General features: G+C 43.7%; 1 long non-coding RNA gene across 1 annotated transcript in view; it reads left to right on the top strand.

The window, feature by feature from the left end:
- Positions 1 to 22,171, top strand: part of LOC148379551 (uncharacterized) — a 56,231-nt gene extending 34,060 nt beyond the window's left edge. Inside the window, exons 2-3 of the long non-coding RNA XR_015855501.1 lie at positions 21,204 to 21,347; positions 21,947 to 22,171. This is a non-coding gene — a long non-coding RNA (uncharacterized LOC148379551). The remainder of the gene's footprint in view (positions 1 to 21,203; positions 21,348 to 21,946) is intronic.
- The last annotated feature ends 1,104 nt before the right edge of the window (positions 22,172 to 23,275 follow it).

Raw genomic sequence — 23,275 nt, forward strand, 5'->3', positions numbered from 1 at the left:
GGCGCAGTGGTTGCTGCTTGAAGCAGGGTTGCCAAGACAACCAGAGGTGCAGGGATTCTGACTTTTTAGCTACATATTCCAATGAGGTAATGCCAGAAGCCTATAAATATGATGCCCGAATGCAGAGCGGCGCTTCTTCCTAGTCAGGGCGTTAGCCGTGACGCTGCCCGGAGTAAAAGAACCAAGATGGATTTTTCATTCTTTTTGAGATTGAACCAAAATCTACTAAAATGAATTTCCAGAGTCTTCAAATTGGACATGGTCAAATTTTAAGCTTCGAGGAAGGGCAGAGGAGACAGCCGCTCCGGGCAGAAAGGGGAAGTCGCCAATTTTACTTTTTAGACTACGCTCCTCACGGCCGGAACCTTTCGTATTTTTTAAACATAATTCGGATTTTGGAAAAAAAGAGAGCTGATCACTCGACTTGTTCAACCAAATAGGTTTTTAGACCTTTAGTCTCCTCTTCAGTTTTGAGTGGGTGAGTCTTGTTTCCTTTGTTTTTTCGACTTGTAATTCTTTTGCTTGCTTATTCATTAAATCTCTTCTTAAGCCTTAATTCGGTTATCGATTATTTCGTAGTAACTATGTTGAGCATGGTTTTATATGTAGTAATTACAACTTTAAAATGTTTTTATTCCCCTATCGTAGTCATTCTTTAAATCCGTTCAAGTCTTTTTAAAGTGAAGACAGCTTTAATCCTTAACATCAGGAATTGTCAGATTTGTTTCGAAGTAGTTATCTTGAGCTCAGCTAGGGCGAGGGCGCTCTAGTAAATTAACGAATCCTTGAGGTCTTAACAAAGACATCTAAAAATATCCGTAACATAACAGCTTCAAACAGAAAAAAGGGGAGCCATCAATACAACGTGGTCACTTCGAAGTCTTGCCTCGAATTGAGTTACTCGGCTCGAGCTTCGGGTGACTTGAGAGGGATTGGCGTCGTAAAGAAATTACATTGATTCTGGTAGAGTTAATTTAACTCGGGTGGTTAGATTACGGACGAATCCCCTTACCTCGGCTGGTCCAAACCCGTTAACGGGAAGCCGGTGCCACTTTGATGAAAAGTGCGTGTTTGACAAACCCAAGCTGTTTCTTCGCTCGGACAAACCAAAGACGTATCTCATAGCTTGCACAAACCAAAGCCGTATCTCATCGCTCGGACAAACCAAAGACGTATCTCATAGTTCGGACAAACCAAAGCCGTATCTCATAGCTTGGACAAACCGAAACCGTATCTCGTTCACTTTTACTTTTTATGCGTTTCACATCACACAACTTTAGGGCTTTTACTTACTTGTCCCCTGGTTCGTTGCACTGCCGTAACCGTCAATTCACTGTTGTCAGACGAAGGCAGACCTAAGATGCTGGCCCAGTGAAGAATTTTCTTTCGAGGTCTTTCTTTACCAGGACCTCCTAATGGACGATGGCCTGTCGACAGTGGGTATGTTGAGATCCGGATCACGGCACCAAAATGTTAGAGCGGTGCTCACTCTAACTTATTTGAAAGAACCACACGGGAGACAATATGCCCTTTTAGCACTTGCAAGTGGAGAAAACGTTTGTCACTGTGCATGCAGCGATGTTCGAACGAAGTCTGATTTAGGCATCCTGTAAGAGCATATTTATTGAGAGAAGCAGGGTGGGGGTGAGTGGACAGGTTTGGTGAATCCCCGGCCCCTGGTCAAATCAGTTTTACGACGTTGGGGGAAACAGAACAACTTTGATTGCTTCCTCTGCCGCTGGTCAATCAAGCAGAAGATCCAACCACTTTATTTTACTGCGTTGTGAGAACAGGACAAGTTTGGTTCATCATTATAGCCTACATTCCAACAATCATACGATCAAAATAATCTATCAACCCTAACACTATTTACATTAATGATGTAGTTAAGTTTGCGGGCAGTTCAAAGATCCACCTTTATGCTGATGACATTATCCTATACTGTGAAGGCCATTCTCTCCATTCTGCAGCATCCTCGTTACAACTTAGTTTCACCTCCGTTGAACAATATTTCCATAATCTCCATCTCCTTCTCAACACTAAGAAAACAAAATGCATCATTTTTGCTCCCACCACTGCCTCTAAAATCATTTGCACAGATTCCATTGAACTCGAGTTGGTAAATTGTTACAAATATCTTGGCCTATGGTTGGACTCGTCACTCTCCTTCACTACCCACATAAAACACCTACAGTCAAAAGTCAAATCTCATTTTAGCTTCCTCTATCGCAATAAGGCCTCCTTCACCCGTACAGCTAGATACTCTCTTGTCAAAATTACCATGCTGCCCATTTTTGATTATGGCAACACCATCTATAGGATGGCATCCCACTCCACTCTCAGTAAACTGGACATTCTTCACCACTCCACCATCCGCTTTGCCACAGGTGCACACTTCTCAACTCACCACTGTGACTTGTATCAATTAATTGACTGGACATCGCTCCACACCTGACGACTCCACCATTAGTTTCACCTCATTTACAAATCCATACTTGGTATGTCACCTCCCTATCTCTTGTCCCATCTGCACCATCATCATTGTTCCCTCAATCTAAGGTCCAGTAATCTTATCAAATTCACCATCCCCAAAGCTCGTATAATTTTTGGTCGCAACTCCTTCCATTTCTCTGCAGCTTATGATTGGAATACTGTCCAAAATACCCTTAAACTCACTGTCATCGCATCATTCAATTTTCAAACAAATTGCAACAAGTTTTAGCCGACTCTTGCAGCTGTTAGTTTAATCATGTATATATTGTATAGTTTTACTGTGTTTGATTGTTGTTTTTTATTTTATGATAGTGTATTCATATTATATACAGTAATCCCTTGTTTATCGCAGATAATTGGTTCCAAAAACAACCCGCGATAAGTGAAATCCGAGAAGTAGGGTCACCCGCTCATCTTCACATTTTTTGTGTGTTAATAAATGTAAATGAAACCATTTAAGTTTATATTTTATTATTAGAACATTAAACAATTGTTTCAAACATGTAAATAATACATTAATAATATAAATAACATGCAGAAAAATTTGTATAGATATTGAAAATATAAATGTACGTATGTGCGTGTAACATGTTGACAAGAAGCACTGGGCAGGCTAACAAGCTTGCGGAAAGATGCTAATTCGCGATCGTGCTAACACGCGAAAACAGACCTCTAAAGGAATGTAAACCAACATTTGGAGCAATACTACATTGTCCTAAAGGTTAGACATAGGTGATCGTTCATTTCTCTTGTTAGGAGACCCAATTACGTCGTAAATGACTGCTGTACTACTGTGACATATATGTACGCGAACGTGAAACAGGAAGTGGTATCGCCTGAAAACGGCCTTCAAAATAAAGCACCCAACCTCAAATCTAAGCACAACTGAATAACATAACATGGAGTATTTTTAACACATACTGTAAATATGTTTTTAGAGCAGCTTTTATTATTATAACATTTTTTTTATGGAAAAAGGAACAAGTGTACATACTGTAAATACGTTTTAGAACTCTTTTATTACTATAACAATGTTTATACAACAAGGTACAACACTGTAAATATGTTTTTAGAGCTCTTATTCCAACAATTTTTTCATAAAAAGGTACAAGTGTGTCAAACACACCTCTTTCAATAAGGTGCCCTCGGCTTCCCGGTAACGGGTTTGTCTTAGCCGGGTTCGGAGATTCGTCCATAATCTAACCACCCGAGTTGAATTAACTCCACCGGAATCAATCTAATTTCTGTACGACGCCAATCCCTCTCAAGTCACCCGAAGCTCGAGCCGAGTAACTCAATTCGAGGCAAGACTTCGATGTGACCACATCGTATTGATGGCTCCCCGCTACTGTTTGAAGTTCTTATTATGTTACGGATATTTTTAGATGTCTTTGTTAAGACCTCAGGCATTCGTTTGTATAGCGCACCCTAGCACTAGTTTTGCCAAAGTAAATGTTGATATGGGTCCGTTCTACTTGGTCGCTCAAGCAGCGAGCCGACCAACTTGTTTATTCGAAAGAGAATCGAATTAATAAAAGTGTGACAATAATAGCATTTAAGAAGAAAGTTAATGCACTTTACATTATTAATTTTAACTTCTTATACGTAGATCTAGCACTTAACTGTCGGAGTGCTTCACCCCACTCGATTGCTTTAAAAAGAATGATAACTTTCTTAAAACGAATCAAAATGTCCTACTCTAATTAGATTTGCGCAGTAATTAATTTGGAAGGCAAGTCTATTTTTCGATCGTGTCCTGTTTAACTTTTGACGCAGCCCGACAAAATTAGGAACTGGCCTGCGCACGTTAAAGAATTAAATTACTTTAAATTCTATACCAAAACAATAATCCGATTTAAACACTTCCGTTAATTTATTCAGACGAAGCAAACTTTCAAATGGATTGAAATTCACTCGTGTCTCAAATGACTACGAAGGTTATTTAATTCTCTAAAATTTTCTGATGTTGCTTTTATTTATTATTGTCAGGTTCAGAATCAGCAAAAGGATCAGCAGACAAAACCAGTGAGGCAGAATGTTGAGTCTTTTCTCGCGAGGAGTGCAATCAGACTTACAGCAGTCCCGAAATACACTAAAAATCTGTTTTACACTCCTTGCTCTTTTTATTTGGAAATGCCCTACCCACAGTGTGAGACGATTAGCCCTTAAGGGGGGGGGGAAGAGATTGTGGCTTTGTCTCGTAAGAAAAGAAACAAAAAGTAACGCACAAAGTGTTGCGTGCAGATATGGCTATATCAGCAAAACAGTTTAAGCGGTATACCGAGAGATAAAAAGAGAAAGTGACGTTCTTTAAGGAAGATCAGAAGGTTCATGACGCATCGTTTGACGTGTTGTTTTCACGATCTGTTCTGGTGGACGCTGAGCTGTCAGCAGCATCTTGTTTGACACAACCGTCATCTCGCCCCTGACCCAGCCGTAATCCTTCTGTTCTGTTGTACAAGATAAGAATAAGCAAGGCAAAGCAGCAAGCATACTGAACAGTAACATTGTGAATAAGTACTCATTAGAGAACGCATGATAACATATATATACAATTTTTCTAACAATTCCCCCCTGTTTATCATAAGTTCTCGGGGACTAACTTATCACCCACATGGCCACTTCAAAAGATTTTCAGCCAAGGGATCACATTTCGCAAGAACTAACTTACACTTGGGAGGAAATTGAGTCTTAATCGTCAAAGCCAGAGTCACGAAACAAATCGGACAGGTTTACCACAATGGATTCGCTGACAGAGTCGTCACTAGAGAAAGAACTCCCGTCGATCGAAAAGTCATCCCTTTGGAGCAACGGAAAAGTCTCAGCTGGTGGAGAGATAGCAGTTGTAATTAGTTTATTAATTAAGGATCGGAGACAAGGAATGCAGCAACATCCACACAGGGTCAAAATGGCAGAGAAAACGGCAATGGAGACCAGGACCGAGGAAACCAGGGTGCAGTACTTTCCGAACACGTTCAACCAGTCGGTCCAAACCTCCGTGTTCACCCCACTGTGTTCCTTCATCCTCCCATTCAAGGTCCTCAGACCCTCAAGGGCCTGGGACAGGCTTCCGTCGGCTGCAGTATTATTTGGAATAAATGTGCAACATTGCTCACCAAACATGGTGCAGACACCGCCCTCTTTTGAGAGTAGCATGTCAAGGGCCATTCGATTCTGGAAAGCCATGAGGGAAGTAGCGGCCAGTTGGGAGTGGACCGCCTTGAAACCCGCCTCGGTCCAGTTTCTAAGCCTCTGCACGTTGTAGTGGATGTAGTTAATCCTGTCAACATTTTTGTTAAGAGTACACCACCAACACAGGGCGGATTCAAAACCAGCTGCTATCTGATTCACCAGCTTATACTCATCCGGTACTCCTCTAGGAACACCAATGGCGTCTATGTAAGTTGGATTAGCTGCGCCCTGCCATTCGGCGTTTCGCTTCGTTCTCGGCCAGTATTCGGGCACTACGGACTTAGCAAAAGATGTTAGATCATAAGAGGACATTGGTATCAAATGAACAGGAAACAATAGGGTTACCAAAGCGCAAATTCCAGAGCTGTTTAAAGGCAACCTATCATAAAGTTTGTTACTATTACACCAAAACCAAATATCACTACGAGCAATGGGCAAAAAAGGGGCAGTGACATTGGTCATGGACTCACACCATGGAGTAGGTAGGGCGCCGAGCTTCTCACCAGTACCAGGTAATCTAATGCATGTAAAATTACCCTTAGCTACATCGGACGAAAAAAAGGGTTTATATTTTGTCATAGAGGCAACAGGGTAAACCTTATCCCATTTAAAACAATCATGAGTGGGTGAAATGGATTAGTTTAACATTAAAACAACAGCACACTTAGGAACTATATTTGCAGGTATGATTTTCAAAAGAGGTCTTGGACCCATGCATGCAATGCAACTGGTGTTAGCCATCTTTGTGGCTTGCTCAGCCATAAGAAGCCAGTTGTTGGTTTGACCGCTTATTCCTGTGGAGGCTACAAAATAGCTGTCTATATCAGTGAGGAGCATACTTGTGATTTTTCCCCTGAGGCTGGAAGGTTGTGGGTTCAAACCCCGGCCGGGTCATACCAAAGACTATAAAAATGGGACCCATTGCCTCCCTGCTTGGCACTCAGCATTAAGGGTTGGAATTGGGGGGTTAGATCACCAAATGATTCCCGAGCGCGGCACCGCTGCTGCTCACTGCTCCCCTCTCCCCCAGGGGATGGATCAAAATCACATCACGTTAAATGCAGAGGACAAATTTCACCACACCCAGATGTGTGTGTGACGATGATCATTGGGACTTTGACTTTGACTTTGACATTGTTTTGTTAATGCAAATAGCAATAGGAAAGTGAGGACCAAGCCCACAGTTGAAAACCCCAACAAGAAGTGTTAAACAAGGTGGCATTTGGAGGACGAATTTGACCATCAGGGAGTGTAAGAGTCAAAAGGAGGCTTGTGCCCTGATTCTTCAAAGTCACTCGTTTAGCAAAGAACACAGCCTCTTCACTGGAACCAGAGAGCGGGGTGACCATTTCGAAACCTTTTAAACTTTTCATAGGTAAAATAATAGAAGAAGATGTATTAGGAGCCACAGTAAACATTAATGAGTTATTGTAAGTCCAAGACAAAAGCCATGGTACGCAAGTTGGAACGCGGTCTGGTGTACAAACAACATGATCAAAAGGGGATTTTGTGTTGCGCTTATGTCTAGCAATTTTTCCCCATGAGCCATATTGATTAGAATCAGCGTTGGTAGTTGCCCGAGAGAAGAATGTTCGAGGCTCATGGTACTCCATCCCTCCAAATAAAATAACCCCCGAAAAAAAATACAATGGTAACACAAACCAGCAAAAGCAACCAAAATCACATGGCAGACTTTGCGCAGGCCACAGCCTGATTAAAGTACTCACCAAATGACTCTCTAATGCTCATGTTTTTGGATCTCCTCAGAGTCAACACCCTGAGCTTCGGGTTGGTGTCTTGGAAATTGGCTTCTGCTAGCTTTCGTGTCAACCCTGGATCTTGGCACCAGGATCAGGCACTATTACCAGACTTTGCTCACCTTCCGTACTTAGGTTGGGTCTGCGGAGATCACCTTTTTACAATAAGATAAATGCAGAAAACAAATAAATGCAGAAAAAACAATATTCTTTCCCTTCACATTTATGTAATTGGATATAAACCATATGTATTGTCTGAAACGGATACAATAGAGTCGGGAACTTTCCTCTCTGAGGTCTTAAATTGCCTCGTGAAAAAGCTGCAAAACCGTATGTCGTATAAACAGCTTCAACTTGTTTCACCATACCCCACGTCGAGACATGGGTGACCCCATGACTCGAAATAGCAGCCCATTTGAACAAGTTACGAGGCAAGACAGGTTTGCCCAAAGGTCACACAAAAAGACCATCAGTGTTTTTAGTTGCACCCCGTTTTTCCCAAGAGAGTCGTCCACGGGAGGGGCTCTGAGACTGCATGTCAAGCAACACATCAGGGGAGATGTGTGACATCGAATCATGATCAGTGAGAGACGAGAGGACATGAAGCAGGCCTTCTGCAGCGGCCTTAGCGGATTTGTCAGCAAAAGCATTACCAAGAGAAACAGGATCAGATCTTGCAGTGTGAGCAGCACATTTGCAAACCGCCACCTTTAAAGGCAGCCGGACAGCGTCCAAACGTAGAGTTAGTAATGTGGAATGGGTGACGGGCTTCCCTGTAGAAGTTGTCATGCCACGGTTGCTCCACTGCTGAGCAAAAACGTGCACTGTAGCAAAAGCATACTGACTATCAGTCCAGATAGTGACGGACTTGTTTGCAAACAATTTGCAGACCCCAGTCAAAGCAATGAGCTCAGCGGCCTGTGCTGACATATGGGATGGCAGTTCAGCAGCCTCCAAGACTTCGCCGGCAGTAACAACGGCATACCCGGTAAGGGTCACACCAGATTCATTTTTCTTAGAAGACCCATCAACAAAACCCACATGACCATCTGGCAGAGGCGTATCTTCCAAATCAGGCCGAGCCTTTGCAATCTGTTGGGCAGCATCGACACAATCATGGAATCCGCCGTCGTCAGGAAGGGGAATGAGAGTGGCAGGATTGAGTGTTGTGCATCTTTCAACGGTCAGATGCAGCTGAGACAGCAACGTAGCCATGCAAGAAAGATGACGTGCAGGCGACAGAAAACTCACTCACTCACTCACTCACTCACTCACTCACTCACTCACTCACTCACTCACTCACTCACTCACTCACTCACTCACTCAATCAATCACACAGGTGTTAACTAATTTGTAATTATATTGCAAGCAATTCCTAATCCTACTTTACCTTTGTATAAGGCACAGGTGTCAAATTGTGCTTCATATTCATGTCATTACTCGAATTGCAAATTATCTTCCCTCTTAATAATGTTGTAAGTTTAAATATTAGACCAGTTCGTATTTGTCTGATTTGAAAGCGAGTTACTCGTCAGCTTGTTTTGCAACTCCCACAATATGAGGCGCTCACACATCTACTAGGGTATACCAGTCATACCAGCCCTCCAAAAGAAGCCATGACTACACCGCGGCCCGCGAACAAATGAGTTTGACACCCCTGGCACAAGGGATAGCCTTCTCATTGATCAATCGCGTATCTTAAATCATGCTTTTCCTCCTTTGAAGCGACCATGTACTTCAAACCCAAACGGCACCATTTTATAGGGAAAAAATGTGTCGAATTTATTCGTTGTCGACATAATACTGGTCGCAAATTTGCATGTAGAGCATTTTTGAGTTGTTGATCATAGACATAAGTTGAACACTCTTTCTGGTCTGTGTCTAAAGTCTTCAAACAACTTATCTTGTTTTTGTTTAGTTCGGCCAATGTCTGTGTAATTTGCTCTACGTTGGAATTTTATTTTTATCCTGCCCAATAGTTGGTCAATTTGTATTTGTAATGGCACCCTGTTATATTCCAATGGACGGCCCTGGAGATCAAAAGGACTCCAGGTGCCTTTAACGCTTGCCGAATGTTTGGTTAAGGATGCCATGAAAACCTGTTGTACTTCATCACCTCTCAAATTATAGGAAGCAATGAGTTGTTTAATTTGGGGTACAAAGACGGAAAGGACGGTTCGCTTTGCCGTGCCACAACATCTGTCTTTGTAATTTGATCATTTTTCTCATCTTCATTCATCACATTCTTAGCTGCGATTCTTAAGCGAGCTCGCGCTGACACTGTGTCATCATCTTCCTGTCAGTGCAACAGCAAGTTCTTTTTTATCTTTTCTTCGTCTTCCTTATCTTTCAATTTTCCTCTCATCTGGGAAAATGAGAATGTAATTTTGCTTTTTAATTTTTAATTTTAAGTCTTGCAAAATTGCTATATCCTTACTGCACCGAGATAAACTGTTAAACATATCTTTAAACAAAAACAATCTATGCTCCTGCAGAGACTCTTCAAAATGGGACCCAAATGTCAGATTACAAATCAAACCTCCTCCTTCACTCTCACATTTTTTTGATAGAACAGTCTACTTAGCTAGACACTGTCATATCATACTAAATAATGGCCTGCAAATTAAATATAGTGTTGTTGCTGTGGTCCCTCAAAACATGTGACTAGAATTCGGACAATTACTAACCCCCATCAATTGATAAATTATCTCCTCACTAAAGTCCTAGCCTGTTAACCTATCTGCATCAAGAAGACATTTGCAATGCAGGGGATTAGAGAATAATAATGACACCATTGATTTCTAATCATTAACCTAATTTTATCCAGTTCTACAATGTATGTTTTCTCTTACTCTCACATTTTTATGAGGGTTGGGCACTCTCCTCGTCGGATGAGTTTCTGCCCACAACCGTCATATTATTCTATAATTTCTAATTTTTACATTTAACAATGCAAATCTGATAAACCATTGTCTAGCACACCGTTTTCGTGCACCAATTTAACACAATTCCAACCTTTATAACGAACTGATACACAAAGACAAACATACACAGAAACAAACACACGGGCCCACAACATAGACATGACAATCTTCCCAGCTGATAACAAGGGTGGGGGGAGCAACTGAAGTGCGGAGAGCCTCGCCACGTCGCATAATGCAACCACCTCTGTCCAAAATATGCATTTGTCAAGATATTTTATATTTTCGGTGTCGACCCCTTGCATTTTAATTCATGTCGGGGTAGCGGCTTTTGTTTGCTATTTGATTTTCCCATGGTTTATTTCTCTAAATTTCGGAGTTGGCAATTCGAATGGAACCTACAGTGTCCTAAAGCCAATTTAATTCACAGAACAGTGGTTAAATGTCTCCTTTCCTCTACTCTCACAAAACCACTGTTTACATAAAGGAGAGCTCAAATGAGATCACTCTCAGCCAAACCATACACACACTCACACAATGCGCATTCTTATCGTCTCACAGGCAAGCAGGGGAGCCCGCCCTCCCGTGGATTTTAACAAACTCTTTAACCTTCCTATTGTGCAAGGAAAACTTATCTTTACCTTTTTCTCAAAGTAATATAAAACCTATCTTTTCATGGAGAAAGAAGCCAAACCGGCTAAACAAGGGTTAAGGAAAACCCACCACAGATGGCAGCAGAAAACTAACACATTAGGAAGGTTAGTGAGGAGGCCCCACGACACCTCAGCGGGATTTAACTGCTCCAACTACCTGTACGTCTTTACTTCTTTAGAAAACAGAGGAGTCTGCCCTCCTATGGAATTTAACTGACGTTTACGTCAGGGGACTCCAGCATCCCATACAGAATTTAACTGTTTCTAAATGCACTTGATAGGGTCTAGAATTGTCAAGGTTTCAAGTGACCTCTTGCCACTACACTTTCATTCCTTTCAACAGAATCAAGATTCCTACTCACAGTCTGCTGGGCCTTCTCCTCGGATGATCTCGTCAACCACTCCGGTGTCCAACCGACTGATCGAGACAGCCCCGTGAAAAGGGTTTCTCTATCTATATGCCTTGGCCAAGGACTTGTCCTGCGTCGAAAAGTCGGCCGGAACCCCGAAATAGGTCTATTGAGACCCCGGAACGAGCCCCCAAAAATCTGTCAGGTTCAGAATCAGCAAAAGGATCAGCAGACAAAACCAGTGAGGCAGAATGTTGAGTCTTTTCTCGCGAGGAGTGCAATCAGACTTACAGCAGTCCCGAAATACACTAAAAATCTGTTTTACACTCCTCGCTCTTTTTATTTGGAAATGCCCTACCCACAGTGTGAGACGATTAGCCCTTAAGGGGGGGGGGAAGAGATTGTGGCTTCGTCTCGTAAGAAAAGAAACAAAAAGTAACGCACAAAGTGTTGCGTGCAGATATGGCTATATCAGCAAAACAGTTTAAGCGGTATACCGAGAGATAAAAAGAGAAAGTGACGTTCTTTAAGGAAGATCAGAAGGTTCATGACGCATCGTTTGACGTGTTGTTTTCACGATCTGTTCTGGTGGACGCTGAGCTGTCAGCAGCATCTTGTTTGACACAACCGTCATCTCGCCCCTGACCCAGCCGTAATCCTTCTGTTCTGTTGTACCAGATAAGAATAAGCAAGGCAAAGCAGCAAGCATACTGAACAGTAACATTGTGAATACCGTATTTGCCGGTGTACAGGTCGACTCGGTGTATAAGTCGACCCCCTAAAATTCGACGGAAATTTACGATTTTATGATATATCCTTTGTATAAGTCGAGCTCAATTGTTGCATTATATTAAACTTCAAAATTCAATATGCGAAATTTATTGACGAAATGTGTTCAAATTCCGGGAGGCCGTGCGCATGCGGCTGTTTATAAGCACCGCGGAGGAGATCGCGGCCGGCGAGCTCGCGCACGCCACCCGGCACCAACGGGAGGCCGGAAATAGCTCCAAGCCGAGCGGATCGGCACTTTATAAGCACCGCGGAGGAGATCGCGGCGCCTCATTGGACTTCCAGCGGCCGGCGAGCTCGCGCACCCGCCCGGCACATCCGGGAGGCCGTGCGCACGAGCCAAGTGGCCGAAAATAGCCCCCGCCGAGCGGATCGGCTGTTTATAAGCACCGCGGAGGTGGTCGCGGCGTCTCATTCGACTTCCAGCGGCCGGCGAGCTCGCGCACCCGCCCGGCACATCCGGGAGGCCGTGCGCACGAGCCAAGTGGCCGAAAATAGCCCCCGCCGAGCGGATCGGCTGTTTATAAGCACCGCGGAGGTGGTGGCGGCGCCTCATTCGACTTCCAGCGGCCGGCGAGCTCGCGCACCCGCCCGGCACATCCGGGAGGCCGTGCGCACGAGCCAAGTGGCCGAAAATAGCCCCCGCCGAGCGGATCGGCTGTTTATAAGCACCGCGGAGGTGGTGGCGGCGCCTCATTCGACTTCCAGTGGCCGGCGAGCTCGCGCGCCCGCCCGGCACATCCGGGAGGCCGTGCGCACGAGCCAAGTGGCCGAAAATAGCCCCCGCCGAGCGGATCGGCTGTTTATAAGCACCGCGGAGGTGGTCGCGGCGTCTCATTCGACTTCCAGCGGCCGGCGAGCTCGCGCACGCGCCCGGCACATCCGGGAGGCCGTGCGCACGAGCCAAGTGGCCGAAAATAGCCCCCGCCGAGCGGATCGGCTGTTTATAAGCACCGCGGAGGTGGTGGCGGCGCCTCATTCGACTTCCAGCGGGCCGCGCACTCGCGCACGCCGCCCGGTTCAAATTTTCTAAGTGCAACGCACAATGAGATGCATGAGAAACGGCCTTGGTTACCATCACATTTGAAGCGATGAATACGAAGTTAAATTTTATGACTCGGTGTATAAGTCGAGGTCGATTTTTTTCGGTCGATTTTGGATCGAAAAAGGTCGACCAATACACCGGCAAATACGGTAAGTACTCATTAGAGAACGCATGATAACATATATATACAATTTTTCTAACAATTATGGTCCTATGTTATACCATAATAACCACCCGCACATTAATCAAATTGTTAAATCAACCCCAAACAATCGATTGCACATTCCGTCAGATTAGCGCACAACGAAGTAGATGAATATACAAAACACCTTTATTGAAGAAACATGAAATAGAATTACAAATCTCAATTACTCCAGAAACCGAACAATTTCACTCACTGATACCCGTGCTAATAAAATCATTCAATCCCAGAACAATTCGATTGCAAAACACAGTTCATGAAAGAGGGAAAAGGTAGATACCAGTTGGGTGCTATTTTTGGTGGAAGCAAAGTCGAGTGATCAGTTCGATCTTACTTCTAAAATCCAAATTCGAGAAACAGGTTGGCCTCGAGGGGACCGACGACCCGATGGCCATTCCCCCCCTCGCGTAAATACAGAAAAGTCGTTCCCCTCACCTAGTTCCTCATGCAAAGTTGTCCAGTCCAATTCTTTGGAGTAAATCCAAGTTAATTCAAACCAGCGATCCTGCATCTCACACAAAGATCCCGGGACTTTGGAAAAAATCTTGAAACTCCTTCGGGCTTCTTCACGTATGAGCGCTCTTTGGGGGAAAAAGCCCCGTAGCTGCCCCTGCAGGACGTTTTATAGACTTCTCTGTCCCCCCCTTTTTTTTCTTCTGGTACCTATACCCTCCCTATAGGGTAAGATTGCCCAATTTCCCACGCCCCTATAGGGTAAGATTTGGTCAGGTTCCCACGCTCCCATCGGGTAAGATTTGGTCAGTTTCCCACCCTCGTACACCTGCTGCCTTTCAGCAGCTGTTTCCGCCCTGACCACGCATTACTTTCCACCAAATGTGCAGCTAGCCCCTGGTAAAACCTTTCACTTCCTCTTTTCTTCACTTTCTGTTTCATGAGGATAACTCTTTAAAGTTACGCTTCTAATAACTCTGAAATAAAAATCCAAACCTTTGATCTATTTCTTTAAACAATTTATGTCACGCCACTATTCTCACAGTGGCGGGCCCCTTGATCGAATTGACTAACAATATGGTTTTAAGCTGTTACAGAATACATTTTTAGCCAAGCAAAGAAATCCAAAAGTAAAAATCACATTTGTGCTTCTCCAAACAATTTATGTCACGCCACTATTCTCAGAGTGGCGGGCCCCTTGATAGAATTGACTAACAATATTGCTTTAAGCTGTTACAGAATACATTTTTAGCCAAGCAAAGAAATCAAAAAGTAAAAATCACATTTGCGCTTCCCCAAACAATTTATGTCACGCCACTATTCTCACAGTGGCGGGCCCCTTGATCGAATTGACTAACAATATTGGTTTAAGCTGTTACAGAATACATTTTTAGCCAAGCAAAGAAATCAAAAAGCAAAAATCACATTTGCGCTTCCATGCGTGACTCACAATCCGACACCGTGTTCCTGTTTTATTTCTATTTTAACTAGCTTAGCTTATTTTGGCCCCTTTTTGGTCTCATGTTTCGGTCTGGTGCCATCTTTTGGACAAATTTGGAATTTCAGCTCTGCCAATTTATTCCTGTGAACAATCCATATTCACCATTTGCACCATCTCTTCTCCCCATGTTACATGACAAGTGTGCGCACTGCAATTGTGTGGGCACTCCCTGCCTTCTGCTGGCATGTGGGCAACTTTCGTGCCATAATTCCCCAAATTGGAAGTTTCATATTGAATTTGATATAGATATAGTGAAACCTCAATTAACGAACCGCGATGTAGCGAGGGACTACTGTGTTATTTATATTTATATTACTCAGGGATGAGAATCTTCTGCGGATTTCCGTGTTTCTTTCCGTCGAGAGTATCATTTTCGTGAATCGTGTGGATCAGTTGAGAAAATTGTTTTTATGTGGGGTGGGCGGCTGAGAGCAGTATTGCGACAGCCGCCTTATTTTCGGCAGCATTTTGACGCTAATTTCGTCGCATCATTTGCCTACTCATTTGCCTAATGAGCAAAAGTTTTAGCCAGCATGGCGAATGTTTTAGAGAAAATAGATGAGGATTGTGCCAGCGAAATAGACAAGTCGAACGGGATCAGGAACTGCTTCAGATGGGCATGGCTCGAGAGGAGCGTCATCTTACAACTCCGAACACAGTCCGTAACCACCTGCCTGACGGAACATATCTGTAAATTAGATGTCCCAGGGCCTTTGGAATAATTTGAACTGCAGCCGACGTTAGTGGCGCGGCGCAAACATTGTTGACATAAAGGACGATCGATGGGTTTAATGATTTGGAGTGACACAGATGATTTGATAAAGGTGTTATTTATGTTATAGTTATTTGGATAACTGTCAGTATTACGTCAGGCCCGTTCTCAGCCCTTCGTTTGTGTTTATGTCACGTTAGCATACCGTATCGTTTAGCCCAGTGGTTCTTAACCTGGGTTCTATCGAACCCTAGGGGTTCGGTGAGTCGGTCTCAGGGATTCGACAGAACCCCCACTGAGGAGGTCCGAACAAACCTGTTTTATCGTGTAGCTTCTGATTTGCCAGTATGTAATTTGTTGCGAGTTCATGCATTGTGTTTGTTTTTGTGCATTAGTAAAAAACATCTATGTCTTGAATTTAAATAAAATAACTTTTCACTCATAATTATGGTGTATGTTTATTTAAATGAAATGTAATGCTTCTTATATTTATTTACAGGCAATGGTTCTTGGTGTAGTTGCACAAAATAATCTCCCTCTGTCCATGGCACCTGTAATTAGGGATGGGAATCTTCACCATCAAAGCGATACGATACACATCTCGATATACGATGCATTCACGATTTATGGAATTGCCAATGATAAGATGCGATACGATTCTCCCATCTCCTGCGATACGGTGCGATACAGTACGATTTAATTTTAAAACAATGCGATCCAGTCCGATACGATACGATACGATGCAACTGCATCTTACAGGTCGTATCGATTTTCCAATGCGTATCGGTGAATCTTCCCAACCCTACCTGTAATGATTGAGCTTGCCAAGGAACTTGCCCGTGACAAGAAGGCATTAGACAATTTGATTATGGATCGGACAACTGCATTCTATCGTATGAAGAACGGTCTTGCAAAAACACTGCTCTATAGAACACTTGAGAACATCCGGAACTGCCATTTTTCTCTCAACATTGATGAGCGCACCAGCAACAACAACAAGAGGGTGCTTGGTATTCTGGTGAATTATTTCTCAAAATCGGATGAAAAGGTGGTGCTAGAGCATTTGGCTTCATTGGAGGTGATAACCGTTAATGCAGAGTCTCTGCATAAGGAACTTGTCAACCTTTTTGAAAAAATGGAACTACCATAGGCTCATCTGGTTTCCGTTCTGATGGACTCGTGCGCAGTCATGTGTGGATCAAAGAGTGGGCTGGAGACCCGGATCCGCAGTAATCAAGCACACCATCTTCTGGATGTAGATGGCGACATTTGTTATCATGTACACAATGCGTGTAAACAGTTTTGTTCAGTATTTGAACACTGGGCAGAAGGCCTGTTTACTGATCTCTACAACGACTCAAAGTGGTCTCCAGATCTTAGAGAACACATGTCAAAGATATGCGAGCTTCTACATATCAAATACACAGTGCCAGAACGCTTCGTGAATCACCGCTGGCTTTATGCATATGATTTGTCTGTCGGCACTTTGAAGACCTGGGATGCTTTGCAGGTGTTTTATTATGCCTTTGTATCTTCTGACCTGAGGCATGTGTATCATGGAATAGTGCTGGAGATTTATAGAAGAATGAATGTCAGTATCAGTTGCAGACAGAGAATTAAAGAAATCACAGAATCCCTGTCAAGGAAGATGCTGACGGATGGTGGCAAAGCCAGGAAAGCCCACATCGTTGACAAAGTCCTCTTCAAAGCCAAGCAAAGTCGTCTCATGATTCAGGTTTGTCAGTCTGCTCTGCCAATCTTGAAAAGGTATGTCTGTCTTTTCCAGAGCACAGAACCACTAATCCATATCGTCCATGACAAGCTTGAAGAGTTATTCCGTGATTTTTGGGCATGCTACGTCAAGCCTGAAAGGATTCCGGCATCCTCCCGTGAGCTGAAAACCATGGATTTAGAAGATGCAGAGATTTTCTTACGAGAGAAGGACATCTTCACAGGCGCAGCTGTTCAAGCCATCATTAAAGACAGCAGAAAGGATGACTCTACAGTTCTGCACTTTATGAGGAAAGCCACCAGGGCATTCCAGGTATGCGGGAAGTACCTGCAAAAGAAGATGCCATTGAGCTTCTAAGATCCATTTCGTGCATCCTGCAGCTAGAGGGCATGCTGTGACATCCCAAGGCCTGAAGTAGCTCCAGGAAATGGTTGCAGTTTTGAATGAGGAAGAAAAGGAGAGGTTTTCTTCACAAGTTCAACAGATGCAGTCAGATATCAACCTTCGTTTGTACAACAGTAAAGAGATGAAGGTGGATGAATGGTGGGCTAAGGTTGCTGTTTTTGACAAGTATGATGCTGTCTGCAAATTGGTGTTCTTGGTTTTGAGCATCTTTCATGGACCGCAGGTTGAATCATCTTTTAATACTATGGATGACATCATGGACATTAGATCATGTCGTATGACTATAGAGACTTGTCGTGCCATTCAAACAGTGAAGTACCATGTGAAAACTAGGGATTCCTCTGCTGTCACTTATTTCAAGAGAAAAGATACCCAGCATGATGTTGTGGACAAGAAACTGTGTGTTAATTTGCGACAATGTGCCAGTGAGTACAAAAAAGACCTTAAAAGACACAGTTAAGAATATCACATCAAGGAGAATGCATGGTTTGACTACAAATACTACCACGCAGGACAAATCCACCAACGGACACACATTGGTGCAATCTACATCAGTCCCCTTGATCTCAACAACGGCAAATCCTCATACAGGAACATAATAGTCCATCTCTGAAGCAGCAAATACATCAGGCCCAGTGCATCAACCACCACTAACTGTCTCCAGGCCGTCAGACACCCAGTCCTCCACTACTAGAGCACCACAACCCAGCACTTCAACTCCACAAGTAGACACGAATGTTCCCATTTCACAGCGTAAGCGTGAAGCCAGACTGAATGTGCTGGAAATGTTGATGAAGAAAAGAAAGAAAAATAACTGAACATTATGACTGCACAGCAGCATGTACATATTGATGTAAATATTTTTATATAAACTTCTGAATGAAACACACAGATTAACTCTCATTGTATTATAAGAAAGACTGGATAAAGGCGCTCACAACAATCTGTGGCAAGGTACTTCAGTGTTTATATATTTGTCATATGTTTTGATTTATATGCTTACCATGTCTTTATAATTTATCTTTCACAATTCATTTCCAAAAGATAGGTATTATGAGTGTTCTTTGATAACAAGATATGTGGTTGTAGATATACTATGTTGCAAAAAATTAACAGTTTTCATCAAAAGGAAAAACTCCAGAATTGATTGTGCCATTTTGATGTATTATATTCACCTTGGTAGCCCACCAAGCAGGAATATTTTTTTAACAAAACTGTTGAAATTGAGTGATGAAATTATTGGTTTTGGGGTTGCTTTACGGCCAAAATCCAGGACTTTCCAGGGAGCTTTGCCCCTAGGCCCCCTCCGGGTCGTTGCCCCTGGCCCCCTGCTGCCCCCAATGGGGGCCTGTGGGCCCCGTGGCCTCCAATAGGGGCCTGTGGCCCCTGGCCCCCTGCGGCCCGTGATGGGGGCCTGTGGCCCCTGCCCCACTGCGGCCCCCATTTGGGGGGGGGGGGCTACGGCCCCTGGCCCCCTGCGGCCTCCAGACGCCGGCTACTCTTCATTGTTTTTTTTCATTTGCCGTTGTCATCCCTGATTACTGCAGTGACTGACAGGTACAGCTCTTTCAACATCCAGCTGATAAAGTCCATCAGCTCTTTGAGCTTCGAGTCCAAAAAGAGTGCCATTTTTTCCACGTAGTATGTAGTAGCAAGACTTCTAGAAACTGCACTATAGTTCCTTTTCTAGTAGCAGCTCCCACTGAGTACTGATTTCCAGCGAGCTTTGGAACATAGAGAACATTATACATCTTGACATGTTTTGCATCACTTATTGCGAAGATCATTTTTGTAGTAGTAGTAAAGACTACTATTCCCAGCATGCGTAGGGATTCTCGTAAGGCACAGATGTCAAACTCAAGGCCCGGGGGCCAGATACGGCCCCCCCACATCATTTTATTTGGCCCGTGAAGACAAATTGTGCATCAAATTCGTGTGTCATTGCTAGAATTGCAAGCTTTTACTGTATATAATATGAGGTGCTCTTACATTTATTTGAATTGACAGTCATAATGGCCCTCCGAAAGAAGCTATGACTACAATGCGGCCCGCGAAAAAAATGAGTTTGACACCCCTGCATTGCATGTAATGTGGGCACAAGGTTTGGAAGTAAACAGAACACGAAGCAACACATCAGTGTCCAGTGTCATCATCATACATGGTGTCAGAAGTGGCGAACTGTAGGTCTCCGCGGTAGTTTGAGCAAAAGTGTTAGCTGACGAAACGTTTTAGTGCAGTTTGAACCGATATTGACCGCTACGAACACAACGACAGAGCCCCGAGCGGAGTGCTAGCTTGTTAGCACCAGCACACAGGCAAGTTAGGCGAGCAACGGTGCACCTGAGGTCCCGCCCGTGAAAGAGAGAGAGAATCGAGAAAGATGGCGACAGCTGTGCAACTCACACCCCCAGACCCATTTGACTTTTCAAGCCCGGTAGAATGGCCGCGGTGGATCCACAGATTCGAGAGGTTCGGCATTGCAACGGCTCTCGACAATAAGGAGGAAGAATACCAGTTGAATTCACTCCTGTATGCAATGGCAGATGCAGCGGATCTCGCAGTTTGCCATTAGCTAAGGCTGATAAAAAGAAATACGCGACTGTTAAAGCAGCATTTGAGCAGCACTACGTCGGAAAGCACACACTAGTTCTCTGGCCGATGTTTTTCGCCTCTGCTCCGGAAAAAGCGCGATGGCGACTCGGATTGTGTCCGTCTGAACCACCGCGCCCACTTTTCAGAACTCAACATTCTCCACAGAATAACATTCAACCGCTCATTTTTGTCGAGACGTAGGGGCGGAGCGACGATGTGATCAAAGTCCGCACCATAGACGGGAAAGAGACCCGAACCGTGGATGACCTCTCCAGGCTGACCAAAATCGAGACTCTACGCGTGAAAATGCAGGACATCTTCAATGTGAGCCCGCAGCAACAGCGCCTCTTCTCCTGGGGCAAGCAGATGGAAGATGGCCAGACAATATCTGATTTTAATATCCAGCCATAAAATGCACAATAAAGTGAAAAAAAACAACATACATAAGTCGCACCGGAGTATAAGTCGTACTTTTGGGGCAAATTGATTTGTCAAAATCCAACACCAAGAACAGACCAGCAACAACAGGCTATAAACGATACGGTATGCTAACGTGACATATACACAAACGAGGAGCTGAGAACGGGCCTGACTGTAAGGGAGCAGACAGTACAGCCAAGTGCGTAGCGACAGAGACTTTATTGTGGGGAAAGGTGGGAGTAGCCGGCGCTGGAGCGGCGCTCTGGCTGGGGCGGACAGGCACCTCTGCGGGAATATCCGAACGGGTAATCGAGTCAGGCTTACAGGGACGGCTGAGCAAAGCAGCATCACGGGACAGGCTGACACGCGGGTCTGCGCTGGCAGCGCTGATATAACGCCGTCAATGAGCCCGTGGCAGGTGGCGGCGATTCCGCTGACAAGAAGGGCGTGTTCAACAGCTAGTTCTAATTTGACGTTTTCATTATAGGATCAAAGGGAAATAAAGGTGGTCAGGTGGCGAGAGACCAACCTTTTCCAGGTAACAGTCGGACAGCGGCTGTCCATGACGCACCTGAAGACATCCTGTTCCGGTGGCGTGGAGCTCCAGTCCACAGAAAATACTGTGATAAAGGTACCAAAAGCAAGCAGTTTTTTCCTATGTGTATAAATGAAGGTATTCTAAATTGAATCAATACTGTTATTTACTTGGGATGCACTGCTATCAGTGGCTCATCATCATCAAGGCTGAAGTCAGATTCTGCTTTAGGAGTTTTCTCAAAATCGGGATCATCAACTTTATAAGATTTTGTCTCAGATAGAGCGCTATCAGGAAGACATATAATTTCACTTGCTTCCTTAACTGTATAAAATCATTGTGGTTGTCATTATGGTCATTAAATTAATCAAACTGTTTTAGGTTTTAATTTATCGATCGATCCATCCATCTTATCTATCTATCTATCTATCTATCTATCTATCTATCTATCTATCTATCTATCTATCTATCTATCTGTCTGTCTGTCTGTCTGTCTGTCTCTCTGTCTGTCTCTCTGTCTGTCTGACCTACCTACCTACTTACTTACTTACCCAACCCATCCATCCATCCATCCATCCATCCATCCATCCATCCATCCATCCATCCATCCATCCATCCATCCATCCATCCAACCATCATGTTTTCTCGTGGTGTTTTCAACACTTAATAAATTACCATGAAATTTCTTTACGCAGAAACTGGAAGAAGAGGCGTTTCATGTTGTGTCCTTTAAGATAAAAAGAGAGCAAGTGGAGCTCATGGACGCCACAAATGCCACCAAAAGGGTTCCATTGCCTACGTGGAACCAAAGATTCCCCGACGGCCTTAATTTTCCCCCAGAGGGGTTTTTGTGGTAATTTTGTTTTATTTTTTGTTCTATTGTTTGTATTTCTTGTTACTTGTTTATTGTTCTGTTTAAAATGTTCTATTATTAAAGTTTAAAGTTAAATGCACAAAATAGTCATTGTTTAATTTTTTTTTTTATTAAATTAAATTAATTTAAATTATGATAATATATTTATATTAAATTTAGTTGTCCGTGTATAAATTGTGTGTTGCGTCATTATATTAAATGTATTAGTATCAATGTCGCGACCGAAAGAACGAGATCCAGAGTACAACCAGCTGAAATGAGTTTACTCCGCAGGGTGTCCGGGCTCTCCCTTAGAGATAAGGTGAGAAGCTCGGTCATCCGGGAGAGACTCGGAGTAGAGCCGCTGCTCCTCCACGTTGAGAGGAGGCTTGGGCATCTCATCAGGATGCCTCCTGGACACCTCCCTGGGGAGGTGTTCCGGGCATGTCCGACCGGTAGGAGACCCCGGGGACGACCCAGGACGCGCTGGAGAGACTATGTCTCTCAGCTGGCCTGGGAACGCCTTGGGATCCCCCGGGATGAGCTGGATGAAGTGGCTGGGGAGTGGGAAGTCTGGGAGTCCCTCCTAAAGCTGCTGCCCCCGTGACCCGATCCCGGATAAGCGGAAGAAGATAGATGGATGGATGGATGGATGGATGGATGGATGGGTGGATGGGTGGATGGATGGAGTTGTATCAATTCAATAGATGCTTTCATTTTCCCCCCATATTTTTCCAACAATATTTTTTTTTAATTATGATAAATTGTTATTGACAATTCCGACACCAAAATACCATTTATTCGGCCGTATTTAGTTTTTCTTTCATGCATTGGCTTGATAACCACATAAGCTACAACAAAACCAGAAAAAATAACTAGGTCTTTACTAAATGTGCTAAATGTGCAACATGTTGGGTGATAAGCAGTACATTCCCTATCTGTTGATTCTGTCGCTCAGCACCTGGTAGATGTTGAAAATTATTACCATCATCTGCGTATTTAGGTGACCCAGTTTATTAAATTTCTATTGCAAATACGTTCCCTATCTGTTGATTCTGTTGCTCAACACTGACATCTAGTGGATGCATAAACTAATTACCAGCAGTTATCCGTGGATTTAGGTGACCCGGTTTATTAAATTATTGCAAATACATTCCCTATCTGTTGATTG

Source organism: Syngnathus floridae, chromosome 22 (assembly GCF_059516105.1).
Source record: "Syngnathus floridae isolate MCC-2025c chromosome 22, RoL_Sflo_1.0, whole genome shotgun sequence".
Lineage (NCBI taxonomy): Eukaryota > Metazoa > Chordata > Actinopteri > Syngnathiformes > Syngnathidae > Syngnathus > Syngnathus floridae.